The sequence below is a fragment of the Rattus norvegicus genome, chromosome 5, assembly GCF_021556685.1.
Source record: "Rattus norvegicus strain SHRSP/BbbUtx chromosome 5, alternate assembly SHRSP_T2T, whole genome shotgun sequence".
NCBI lineage: Eukaryota > Metazoa > Chordata > Mammalia > Rodentia > Muridae > Rattus > Rattus norvegicus.
The window spans coordinates 52105409-52119163 of NC_141538.1; the positions used below are offsets into that span (position 1 = coordinate 52105409).

The following is a 13755-nucleotide window of genomic DNA, read 5'->3' on the forward strand; positions in this document are numbered from 1 at the left end:
CTGCAGAGAAGACGATGCTTCAGAACAAAACACATCCACAAGACCCAATGTGCGCCGGAATGGGTGGGACCCAATGCGCGCAGGAAGGGGCGGGACCCAATGCGCGCAGGAAGGGGCGGGAAGCAAGTTCTCATTTGTTCAGAACCTCTTCACGGGCCAGAGGGATGGTTCAGCAGGAAAAGAGCGTGGACTGCAAGCCTGGGACCCATTAAACCCCCAGATCACACGAAGAAGGGAGGGAACTGATTCTTGAAGGTTGTCCATTGACTTCCACATGCTTACCCACATGCCCACGTGCCGTACCCACTAATAATATCAATCAATTACATCCGAACAAAAATGTAAAGAACCTTCTCTGTGAAGGCTGTATTTCTGCAGCCTTCGCAACTGTGGCTCTGCTTTGTTTTGCCTTGTAAGCTATGTGCCCTCTTGGGAACCTGGGAGAGCATCAGCAGAAATCACAAAAGCGAATCACCTAGCCACAGACGCTCTTTACATACAGGCAGACCTTTCTCCTTACCGTGTGTCTAGAGGTGATCTTGCACACAAAGGACTTAGCTTCCATGATGCAGTCTCTAGCATCCTAATCATAGTCGGATCGATCTACCTTTGGTAAGGTTCACATATTAGCACGTGTAGGCTATACCTAACCTGTGCTAGCCACTGTGGCATTGCAAATACTGCCTCTGAAATTCCCATGCAAACTGCAGTCTAATATTGTCACTTGCCCGATGCCTAAACTTTTGGCATTAATTATCATGGTAAATCACTTGAAACTGACTCAATAAAAACAAAATTACTTTTTAATTATAGCGTCTGAGTGTTCTGCTCTCGACTGTATCCTGTTCCCTCTTCTCCTCTTCCACATCTGGATCCCCAACACACCTAAAGCCCTCTTAGACCTGAGTTCGGTTCCTCTCTTCTGTCTGAGTACTGACAATCATGATGAAGCTAGAATTAGGCAGGCTTACAGTCCCCTTCTTCCACATTTGACTATCTGTTGTTTTTTTCTGAATCTTTGATTCTGTTGTGAGTTTTTTGACTCGGTTCTTTTTTGAGACAGAATAATTTCTGCCAGATTCTGGGAACTCCCCTCCCACCGGACGGAGATGTTTTTGGAGAGGAGAAGCGAGCCCCTGTTGAACTGAGGACTCAGTACAGGTCTGCAGCGCCTTCTATTAAAATGTAAAGTGATCCGTTGAGTCACCCTCCCTCTGGTTTGACTCAGACGCTTTATGGTGCACTTTGCATGTCATTTCTCTGTGATGATTTCCCCATGGAGAAGGGTGTCTGATAGAATCCAGGCAGACTGGAGATTGCTCTGAGTCAAATGGGTCTTTTATTCTTTTAGCATTAACCCTTATCTCTCAGTTTCCCATCCTCAAATGTTCCCTGAAGGAACCTTAATGAAGTAAACAGGCTCCACCACCCTCATTTAGCTTCCTAATCGCTGTTCACAGATTCTTCTCACGTTAACAGCGTGAAGCTCTAGGGGAATATTCTGCTGGCTAGGAGGGGACGTTGAGAGAGAATATTTCACACAGATGCCCTGATAAAGAAAAATGTAGAGAAGAGATGACATTTCTCTGTCCTCTAAGAGGCAGCTGCTAATGGGAAGCAGAAGTTGAGGTATGAGAAATGAATATCAATGGAGGAGATAGAAAACTGACACCAGAGACAAACCAAATGTAACAATTTGGGAAAGTGACTGAGAACAGAAATGGCCTGACCCAGAAGAGTAGATAAGAGTGTCCCCTGCACCCTCAGATGGTGCAACTGCCACAAAAGAACAAGGGAGGGAGGTGGAGGGAGGGAGGGAGGGAGGGAGGGAGGGAGGGAGGGAGAGAGAGAGAGAGAGAGAGAGAGAGAGAGAGAGAGAGCACATGAGCCATCCATCAGAAGAGAGAGATCACAAGAGCGCACACCATCAGAGCAGAACAGGGTAGTCAGCTGCTTGCCTTGATGTGTCCCTCCCCAGTTCCACAGCCCTCTGCCTCCACTGTCCTCTGTTGCCCACGCCAGCACTGTCACCCAGCCATCGCTGACTGCGACCACTCATGTTGGACTGCCTGGCATAAAGACTCTCTCACAAGGCTATTTCAATGCCTGCATTCACTTGAGAGGAATAGTTTATGCCCCATCTTACTGTTCAGTTCAAGCTGTGGCCTTCTCCCTGCCTTCTAAGCACTGTCTTTTGCCTGGTGTCACGGAGCAGAGTTGCAGAAGGAAGAGAGGAGCAGCATCCTCTTAGGTGGTGCACTGAATCCAGCTCTGCCTCCCAGAGCACGGATTGAGGTGGGAAGAGAGCACATTCCTCAGTCCCGCTAGGCATTGTGCGTTACTAGATGTGAAGTTGGCTTCTGATTCATCTTTTCTTTGGACTGACTTGTTTATAGACAGGGAGGTTCACACCATCGCTGAGAATCTCTTTCTCTCTCCAACTCACTCCAGATACATAATAGCATTTTCCCTCCAACCAGTTACATCGTTTTTTGACATATCTAACTTACTTCTAAGAACTGTAGTTAGAAATGCTTGTTTCAAGGCCTTCCCAAAGCTGTGTTTATAGAAGCACAGATAATCTAATTAGGAAACTTTGAGTTCGCCTGTTTCTTCATGCTACAAATAAGAAAACCGAGATGCACAAACTGATTTGGCTTTTGTGAGTGGGGAGAGCATGGGATCTCTGAAAATAACTTATGGTGGAAAAGATGCTGGAGATCCCGGAGATCCTGGAGACTTCTAGTTGGGGAAAGACTTTGTTTTTGTAGATAGCAAAAAAAAGAAGGAGGCGGAAGAGGAGGGGGAGGGGGCGAGGGGAGGAGGAGGGGGAGGAAGCTCCATGCTAGTTTGCTCAAATGACAAGCATTTATTTCTCAGTGGTGTGAATTGGAAATTTGGAACCAGGGTGCCAGCAGGCCAGGTTCTTGTAAGAGCTCACACCATCATCCGACTGTGTCCTTGTGTGGTAGAGAGAGAGAGAGAGAGAGAGAGAGAGAGAGAGAGAATATCATCCTGCTGAGACTTAGGGCTTCAATATGTGACTCTGTCGTGGACACAGATGGTTTGCTCCGTAAAACTATGTATCACTAGGTGTTTTAAGATTTGTTCATTTTTAACACAATAATAGAATTGTGTTGCTGTATTATATTTTATATATTTATCTATATTATAATTACATGTGTTATAATTTTACATTGCTTCTGTAGGCTAACATTCAGCGTTAAATCAGCATTCATCTGCATGTTACGTGTGACTCTAATCATCTATTCAATGATATAAATAGATAAATACTGTGTACCTCAGTACTACTGACAGACATTACATTGTTTCTACTAGAGGGTTATTATAACTAATGCTGCCACGAATGTTCTTAGACAATGTTCCACTTAGGAACCTGGGAGTATCTCCACTGTAGCCTAGGAATGGAATGGCAGATGATAACCCACGCAGGCTTCACTAGGCAATGCAAGTGTTTCCAGAGATACTAAGCCGACTCCCTTCAACAAGCAGGAGTTCCTGTTTCTTCACAGCACCTCAAACTTAATATTGTCAGACTTTCCACTTCTTTCCAAGCTGGTGGGTCTGGACAACTTTAGTTCTTTATCATCTTTACCTCGATTCCTTACAGTTGCCACAGCATCGTAGTAGATTTTCCAGGGCAGCGTCTTTGTCGGGTTCTGCTTCTTCACTCACACCACTTTAAATATGAAGTCAGAATGAGCGGCCACTTGCTCATTGGATACTTTGGAGTTTAGAATCTCTCTTTATTTTGATCTGTGCAAAAGATCAAATGGAACAACCCCCAAAGATGCAAAGCTTCTCATGATTGCTCCGTGTTCAAATCTGGGTGGAATTCTCAACAGTGCAATAAAGATAAATTAATTAATAAATTAATTAATTAAAGACATTGTCACTAAGGTGCTAATGAATCCAAGTTCTCCTGAAAGGTCAAAGAAAGTGGACGTCTATACTGAACTAGGGAACCTTTGAGAACTCCAAAGGACTTCGTGATACGATTGCAATAGATCCAGTCTTAGCAGCGCCCTTAAATTTCTGTTCCCTCGGCACCAAGCAGAAGACAGGCAGATGGGAGCATTGAGGAAATAAAGCAGAGGAACAGTTTTAGCTGTGCCATGCCAGGCCCCTCCCGTTACCTGTGTAAGGTGCTAGCGACATTAAGCGACAAGCACAACAAGCGCTCACTCTTGCATTAGGAAAGACTGAAGTTGAACAGCTTTCCTCTTTCAGTGGGAAGTTTGGTGTACTTCGGAAATGTTTCCGGGTCCAACAGGAACACCGACTCCATTTCAGTAGTTCCATGTACTCGCAAGTCTCTGTAGACTTGTAAACTTCCTCCTCCAAAAACTAGCTCTTATGGATTGATAGTAAATAACTTTTTAAATGCTTGATAAAAGCAGAAATTCATTCAGCAATGACTAAATCATTTAGCATCTGGTTCACAGAAGTATTTACTTAATGCGCTGGTTCTGGGAGAAACGTGGAGAAGCAGCGAGTGAAATGGTTTATAATTTACTCCTTTTCTTCACCCGCAAGGCAGATTAATTTTTTTTTTCATCCCAAGCATTCTAGACATGACAGGTTGTCTGTAAAATTTAACGTTCTACTTTTTCTTCTTCTTCTTTTTTTTTTTTTTGTGAATTGCAGCTTTTCCGATTTCCCACTGTGGATTTTTTTAACTTTGTGAATTATACTTTTAACACAAGAACCGTTAGACACTTCACTATCTGAATATGATTGCAGTAATGAATGAAGAGTGGGAAAGCTCCTAAGTGAGTCTGCATTCATTAATGCGGCCTGCTTGACTGAGAGGAGCGTGGCCTCCGTAGCTCCTTTTGAGGGGATGAACATGCTACGAGAATAGAGTAGTAATTAGCTTCTCCTGCCGAACCATATGAGGAAATGATTGGGGTGTGTGTGTTGTGCACATGTGCAGCTGGGGTTTTTGGCATCCAGGAAGAATGAGATCAGCCAAAACCCAAACCAGAGCCTTTGGAAAGCTTCCTCACAATCTGACTCCAGCTAATGTCTACATACTTTAACACACTTTCTACTGCTTAGAGTAAAGGACTGGCTGTCAGACTCCTGCATGCTATTCTGGGATGCTTGCTCCCCGCACCGTGAAGTATTTCATTCTTAGATCCTGCGATCCCTGCCGATTTGTTGCATTAGGCAGCAAGTGTTGCTTAATTAACATTAGGAACGGGAGTGCTCTTCAGTTCCACAGGGAAGGAAGAGCCCAGGGCGGATGAGAGTTCACAGAACACCCGTGATGAGGACGGATGAAAGGGCTGCAGGAACAGGGTCCCATTGTGCTCCAACAGACCCGGGGAGGGTGGATACAGTCAGAGATGTAAAGAGCAAGAGGAAGACAATGGGACAACTGTAGCAGGAAGAACTAACCCACAATCAGGTAACGACGTGCAGAAAAAAAAATCACTAAATAAAGGTCTAGCAACCGTTTTTGTGATAATGGATTTCAGTGTTTGCCTAGTGTGCTGGCTAGCTTTTATGTCAGCCTGACACAGGCTGGAGTCATTTCGGAAGAAAATAACCTCAATTGAGAAAATGCCCCCATCAGATTGCTAGCCTATGAGGTGTTTTCTTGATTGATGAGATGTGGGTGGGCCCCTTCTCTCAGGGGTAGAGACCCCTGAGTGGATAATCCTGGGTGGTATAAGAAAGCAGGCTGAGCAAGCCATGAGGACCAAGCCAGTAAACAGCTCTCCTTCATGGCCTCTGCTTCAGCTCCTGCTTCCAGGTTCCTCAGTGACAAACTGCGATGTGGACACCCACGTGAAACAAGCCCTTTCTTCATTGAGCTGCTTTGATCACAGTGTTTTATCACAGCAATAAAAACCTAACTGAGACATCTAGTGTGTGGAGGACCCTGGATTCATTCCCCAGAACTGCCCCAAAATAGACTTCAGTTTATACAGTTTGCTGAACAGAGTTGATATTGTTTAAATGTCTTCAAATCTGATTTGATGGTTTAGCCAGAAGAGCAGATATCCTTGTGGATGTGACTTTTATAACATTCTTTGCCAACTGGGACTCCATATATGGCCGTATCCCTTCTTTTCAAAGGCCAGCTCCCTTAGGAAAAGGCTAGGTCCTCAAGACACCACCACCCTCCCACCCCAGCTCTCTAGGAGCTCTGCAGCCTTGTTTGAGTCCTGGAATAGGATTATCCACCCTCTGCCTTGTTTTGCCACTATTAATGGCTGCAGCTTCCTCGTGGGACATGATTTTGTTTGTCCTCCTCTAAAGTGATTAGGACCCCAGTCAGGCCTCAGTGGGAGCTCAGCTGAATTTCCCTGGTGACTTCTCTTCAGTTCACATTTGCTTGCCCAGGTAATGTTCCCAGGACAAACCCAAGTTGAGGGCCGTAGCCACCAACAGCATCACTTCTCCGTGTTACTCCCAGAGGCTCTCTGATCCTGAGATCTCATTTCCTAAAAGAGACTTTAGTTCAAGAAGGTTGTTGCCCTCCCCAGGGATATCATGGCACATCCTGACAGGTGTTTCTAATTTGGGATCTGCAGAGCAGGTGACCAGAGTCCTGCTTTCTCCCCCATCCCTACAGAAACCTTTGTACACGGTCTACTTCATTTCTTAGATCCACCTCTCCTTTTTATTTGATGCAACTTCTGTGACAATTAAACTGCACTCATAAATTGTCTTCAAAGGCCCTAATTAAAATAGTTTCTGTCAACCAGAAGGTAACATCCCACCCTCTCAATCACTTAGGTCTGTTTCCCTCACAGCCTCCTGGACCGCCACAGGATTTTAGAGCTGCAAGATCACAGCTGGGCTTGTAGTCCATGCTCTGCATTTTGTGATCCTGGACTCGGACAAAGGGAAGCAGACTGTGTGCATTCACAGAGTGGGTCAATGCCACGGCTCTCTCTGTCACACCTCAGTTCCACTCTGGATTCTCGTCCCTTCCATAGTTCACTGCATTTATGGCCTTGTATTCTGCAATGCAAAACTCTGTCTCGGTGCAGTTGCAATGATAATAGGTTTCCCAGAAGAAAATTTGGAAAATGACACGCCCTTTATTAATCCCTTCTTCTGGTGACTTTAGAGTGTTGGTCATTTATTTCCTAGAACATCAGTTGCTCAACCAGGTTTTCAGGGTTGCCTGCTCCATATAACCTGTCATAATTTTTAAGCTCAATACAGTAGGTAGCCCTCATGTCCTGACTTCCTTTGATGATGACTACAGTGTGAAAGTGTAAACTAAATAATCCTTTTCCTCCCTAACTTGATTTTTGGTCATGGTGTTTTTGTTGTATCAATTGAAACTCTAAGACATGTGGGCATGTGCATATAAACCCCTGGAGGCCAGGACAGGATATTGGATCTCCTGGAGCCTAGAGTAACATCACAGGCAGTTATGAACCTCTGTTATGGGTGCTGGGAACCAAACTCAGGTCCTCTCTTAAGAGCAGCAAGTGCTCTTAGCTGCTGAGCCATCTGCCCAGCTGCTCTGTTGTCTTCTAATTAGTCTTCTTTTCCTTGGAATGTTTCCAGAATTTTCCTACCTACTATAGAGTCTCAATCCTGACTTCTCCATTCTCAATTATTACCTTTGGTCCTATCACGTTCGGCTTTTCTATTTTCCCAATAGAAAACTCAAACGGGCTGAGCCCTCCCCCATCAATTACTAAAGAAAACACCCTACATGTGGATTGTATGGAGACATTTTCTCAATTGAGCTTTCCTCCCTTCAGATAACTCTAGCTTGTGTCAACTTGACATAAAACTAGCCAGGACACCACACGCAGACATACATATACATAATTTAAAAGGAAATAAATCTTTTTCAGAGAAAGGCAGTTAAAAAATACTTGCATTTTTTACTCAGTAATAAAGAATTTACTAGCAATTTCCTAGTGTTAAACAGACACCCAAGAGACCTTGCTTTTATCCCATGTCTTAGGATCCTTTTAATTGAATTGTGTCAGTTAAAATGGTGGATAAACAACTTTACAAATTCTTCATTTTTTTATTTGAATGTGTTTTGCCCACAAAGACTTTTTGTAATTAGGTTTTGAAGAAACGCTACTTACAGCAGAGCGTAGGTTACCCTGTTATCATTGGCAATGTGATAAGTCGTTGCTTGTAAAGTGCTAGAGGAATTATAACTAGTAAATTGAGTGCCATTGAGGTGGCTGGAGTGGGGAGGTCCAGGTGCTTCCCTTGGCCACCCTGGAGAGGACTGGCACCTGTAAGTTGTCGTCTGACCTCCAACCTATGCAATGGCACATTCTCTCTCACACAAGCACATATACAACAAACAAATGTTTAAGACGTCTTTTAAAAAAATAAGTTCAGAAATTTTGCTTCTAGACAAAACTGAGGAATGGGTATTACATGTATACTTCCACCTGACTAGCTATTAAGATAAAATATGAAATAAGGCTTTGGAATACATTAGAGGCCTGAGCAAACAGCTCAGTTGGCAAAGTGAATGGCACGCAAGTGGTAAGACCTGAGTTTAATCCGCAGAACCCATGTTTAAAAGCCCTGTGATGGCTGAAGATGTGGTTCCGCTGGGAAAAGTGCCACTGTCGCTACAGAACACTAGGATAGGTTCCCCGCACTGTGTCAGGTTAGGTGTGGTATTGCAGGCCTGTAATCCAAGCACTTAGCAGGCCAAAGCAGAAGGAGCAAAAGGGGCCTGTTATATACAAGAGAATTAACAAGAAAGGCAGCCACGGTAGCCCATGCTTGTAATCTCAGTGTTGGGTTTATAGAAATAAGCAAAACCTGGGGCTCACTGGTCAGACAATCAGTGATCCCTGGGCCAATGAGGAACTCTATATACATGCGCGCGCACACACACACACACACACACACACACACACACACACGTATGACTCCAGAAGAACAGCACGTGAGGTTGTCTTCTGACCTCTTCGTAAATACGAACATGCACATATTAATGACGTTTCACATTACATATTAGGTGGCAAAGAATTGCCATCCCCCAAAGACAGTAAAGGCTCTAACCCCAGAATGCTGCCTTGAGAATTTCCAGACCATGGAGCAAAAGAAAGTGAGGCATTTTGATTCCAACGTCGAGTGGACAGAGCTCAGTGTCTGGATACATGGTTGTGGCCAGAGAGAGAATACGGGAGCAGAGAACAGAGCTGCACAGAGAGCCTCCGAGGTTGCAGAGAGTTTCCCTTTGGTGGTCTTCAGAGGACTGATGAGCACATGTATGCAGAGAGACGTCTCAGACATCTCCAAGTCTGACTCAGAACAATTGGAAGGAACGTGGGGTTCGGAAAGTCTGGGATTAATACCTCTTATTCACAGCCGGACCGGAAGCCCCAGATTAAAGCAAACGTGAAGTACAATGCTCACAAACATCGCTGATACATAGTGAGGAGTAAGGAGCCCCAGACTACATGTTCTTCTTCATCCAGTCTCGAGTGCACAATCTGAAAGGAGGGTTGGAGTGGGAGGCTCGGAGCCGGAACACATACCAAACACCATGCAGTAGTGACTGTGATTTTGTTCCATGTTAAAAAGTCGGAAGGTTAAACATCTCAAGCAGAGACATAGAAGATATCGTAAAACACCCATGTTAGGCTTTTATATCAATCTCTGAGGTCACGGTAATGAGATTAAAAAAACACATTGCCTTTGAAAAAGACCAATGACAGAGCAGACATTGCAGAAGAAAAGACTGATGAAATCGAGACCATCCAGGCTAGAATGTAAGAAAGAGAGAGAGAAAACCAGAGCATGTTTAATGAGCAGGGTGGTTTTGAACGGTAGACAATTTCTAATTGACAAGTCGTGGGCCGTCCTAAGGAAAATAGTAGATGAGACAGCAAAAATATTTGACAGAAACGCTTGAAAAGGTGATAGCGGGGTGTCGTCAGATGTGAAAGCTCCCATAGACCCAGACACAGGAAGGAGAGGACACGAGTCCTCACCACAATCACACTGCTTGGAAAGGAGGTACACGATAAAGTCTTAGGCAAAGGAGGGGGGAACAGAACTGAAGGTGCCAGGCCACTCTCCTCTCTTCTGTCCTCTCTCCTCCTTTCTCTCCCTTCTCTTCTCCTGGCTACTTTCCTCCTTTCTCTCTCACAGGTTCTTGCTGTGTGGCCTAGGCTAGCCTCAAGTTTATGGTGTTGCCTTAGCCTCACCTAGGTTGGGATTCTGAGGGCAGGTTCTTAATTAAGGTCATGCCAGTGAAAGATGTGGAATAGAAAGAAACTTCATCACCGCAGCAAGGGCATCTGTGAAACACCTGTCGCTGCCATCGTATACCCTGGTGAAATGCAAAATGTCTCCCCCCTTATCATCAGCAAGGCAGGGTTCTGATTCCTGTCACCTCTGTCAGTGTCACACTGAAGGTGCTGGCCACAAAGTCAAGAACGAAAACACACAAAGCGTCCAGGTTGAAAAGGAGAAATGTGTCTGTTTACAGGCAGCATAGAAGACGTTATAGAGGCCTCAAAGGCTATGAGAACCTATAAGGAAGTTAGGCAAGGTTTCAGGACACAAAATCATTACACAAAATTCTTTCTTGGCGCTAGGGATGGAACTCGGTGTAGAATACTCGCCTAGAATTCCAGCAAGAGACCCTCAGTTTGATCTCCAGCGCTGGGAAAGAAACTATCTACCGATTAGCCATGAGTAAGCAGCAGTCAGTGCTGTATTTGAATACTTAGCCATAACTGTGAAGGCATATCATACTCTTGCAGCACTTAAAATTTATTTTAGTGGATTTTATCAAGTGAAAACTTTGAAAATAACCATTAGAAGAAGACAAGCGGTGGACAGCTGGAGAAAATATTAACCTGTCACATAAAGCACTGTTGAGACCATCCATCAGTAGACATGAATGGCTTAGAACGTGAACTGTATCCATACGGTAAACACAGTTCCTCGATAACGTAACAAACTTTTCTTTTTTATTGATGTTTTTAATTAGCATGCAGAATAATAGATCTTTAATTTACTTTTTAGTATTTTTATCATTTGGGAAATTGATACCATGTATTTTTATCGTATTCACTCCCACTCTCACCGCTAACCCCTAACTCCTCCCAGAACCACTCTTTCTCCATCCCTCTCAAACTATGTGCTTCCCCCACCCCTGTCTTTCTTTATTAGCCCAACAAATTCACTCATTTACTCATCTTGTATGGCCATCTACTGGAACTTCCAGTAGACTTACCAGAGGCCACACTCTTAAAGAAAACTTTTTCCCTACCTTAGGAGTGACCAGCTGCCCGTAGCTCCTCATTCATGGGGGAGGACCCCTTCTCCCTCTCTGCTAGACTTTTGACTATTTGATCTTGTGCAGGCAACCACAGCTGCTGTGAGTTCATGTGTCTACCAGTACTCCCATGTCCAGAAGATGCCGTTTTGCTCTAATTCTCCCCAACTTCTCCCACTTAGAATCTTTCCGTCCCCCTTTCCACCTTCGTTCTGGGCCTTTCAGGGACATAGCATTGCTCTCTCACTTGTTCCGAGCACCCCATGACTCTTAGTCTCTATACATCCACCAGTTGTAAGTTTTTGCATTTAGCCACCATTTGCTGCACAAAGAAATGTTTCTGATGAGGTCTGAGAGCTGCCCTTCTTTCTGGGTAGAGAGATAAAGACTTGGAAGGCAGCCCAGTGAGCTCTGTAATAGCAATAGGTTCACCCTGAGGCCTAGGAGTTCTTTAACCATGGGTTCTTAGCCAGACTTACATTACCAGCTATTCGTTCTCCCCTGAACAAAGGGACTTCCATTCCATCAGAAGTGGTTGACTGCCCCCATAACACTTGTGCCAGTGTTGCACCCACGGGTACGTCTTGCCATGTCAGTTATTAGTGTAATTGACAGATTGTTGATGGTATTTTCTTCTAGCACCTACCATAGCACCTTCCAGTACTGTGAATGCTAGCCAACTGGGAGAAAACTTCCTGGTCAGTTCCAACTTGATTTCTTCATGCCCTGTGACAAAATCTGTGTGGTCTTTTCACAATAGGGCTTTACTATCAGGTTCTGGTTAGCAGTCAAGACCAATAACAATATTGTTTGAAGGGTTTCTGAGCCATCTCTGTTCAACATCTTGAGGAGAGGTATCCCATAAATGATACTGGACTTTTTATTTGGCATCTTACAGCTTCTGAGAGGAGCATAGTCTCCTATGTGGGGTACCTCAGTTAAACATGTTTCTATGTTTATGTACTTTGGAAGCTTATAAAACAATAGATTTCCATATGACCTTTTCAAACATCCTTAGTGTCAGTTATCCTCACCTCCTCTAATCTACCTTCCTGTCTCTCTCTAACCTCCCTCCCTAATACAATGGTACTTTCATACATGTATGTTACATACATTTCTCATGTTTGATCCCACTGCCCTCACCTACCCTTCCTTCCCCTGCCACTTGCTGGTCACCTTTTTCCCTCCAAATAGTTCCTCTTCTGTTTTCATTGTATGTATGTATGTATGTATGTATGTATGTATGTATGTATGTATCATGTATTATGTGTGTATTTAATTCTAGATCCTACATATAAAAGAAAATGAGATGCTTTATATCTTCCTCTATTATTTTCTCTTGTTCTCTTTTAATACAGACCCCTTCTAATTTCATACTTAAATCTAGATTCTACCTATAAGAGAACACACGCAACATTTGTCTGTCCAAGTCTGACCAATTTCACTTTCCAGTCCCACACATTTTTCTGCTAACCCTATGGCATTCTTCTTTAGAGTTGAATAACACTCTATTGTGTATGTGCAACGTGTTTTCTTTAGTAGTCTGTATTGTTATCCATATGCTGGTTTCGGGGCTCTTCCTGCTTCCTGGCTATTTCACTGGTTCTGCAGTAAGCACAGATGTGCAAGCTTCTAACAACTTTCTATGACAGACTCCTTCCGGTGATGCCCAAGAGTTGTATGTCTGGGTCCTAAGAGTAGTCTAGTCTTGCCGGTTTCCTCAATGGCTGTACTAGTTTGCTTTTCATCTCTCGAACGTCACTCTCGAAGAAGCATACAGGTGTTGTCAGAGAGCCAGGCAGTGTCTGCAGGACTACTAAGAGGTGTAAGGGCTGCAGGAGACTTTGTATGATGATGGGATGTTCACCTTGATTGCATGGATGGCTTCCCATCAAAATGGCAGTTGCACATTCCAAATACTGCAGCGTCATGTGCTAAAGCTGTTTTCAGAAGCTAGAAGAAAGACAAAAGAAAGAAGGACTGGCTGCTGGGATTTGGGCTGGTAATAAGCATTACTGAAAAACCCAGCCTTTGATTCAGTTGTGGACAGTGCATTGTAATTACTCCCAGGGCACGTGTTAAAGCAAAGAAGTCTTTGTAAAAAAAAAAAATAGTACTTCGAATACATCTTCTCTCATGGTTCCTATTGCCGTTTTGCTTTCTTAAAGATGCACCACAATTCTATATCTGGGCGCAGAGTGACCACGACGCTGTATTGCTCACGCTCTGCCACGAAGGGTAGACGGGTGGAATAGCTGACTACATACATTTTAGTGACTTCATTAAATCATATCTCATGATTAAATATTTAGTCTACTTAACATCTTTGCCAAATTTCAGCTTAGGAACTCGCATGTACTTTGTCAAAACAGAATTTCAAATACTTCAAAGTGATTTGTTCCCTTTTAACACAAATCTCAGGTTGTAATTAGATTATTTATACACACAAGCTCCGCTTTAGCCTCCCTAATGAAATCACAACTCTG

The 13755-nt window shown here is 43.9% G+C and overlaps 1 protein-coding gene across 7 annotated transcripts in view; it reads left to right on the forward strand.

The window, feature by feature from the left end:
• Bach2 (BACH transcriptional regulator 2) overlaps nt 1-13755 on the forward strand; it is a 349677-nt gene that overhangs the window by 247781 nt on the left and 88141 nt on the right.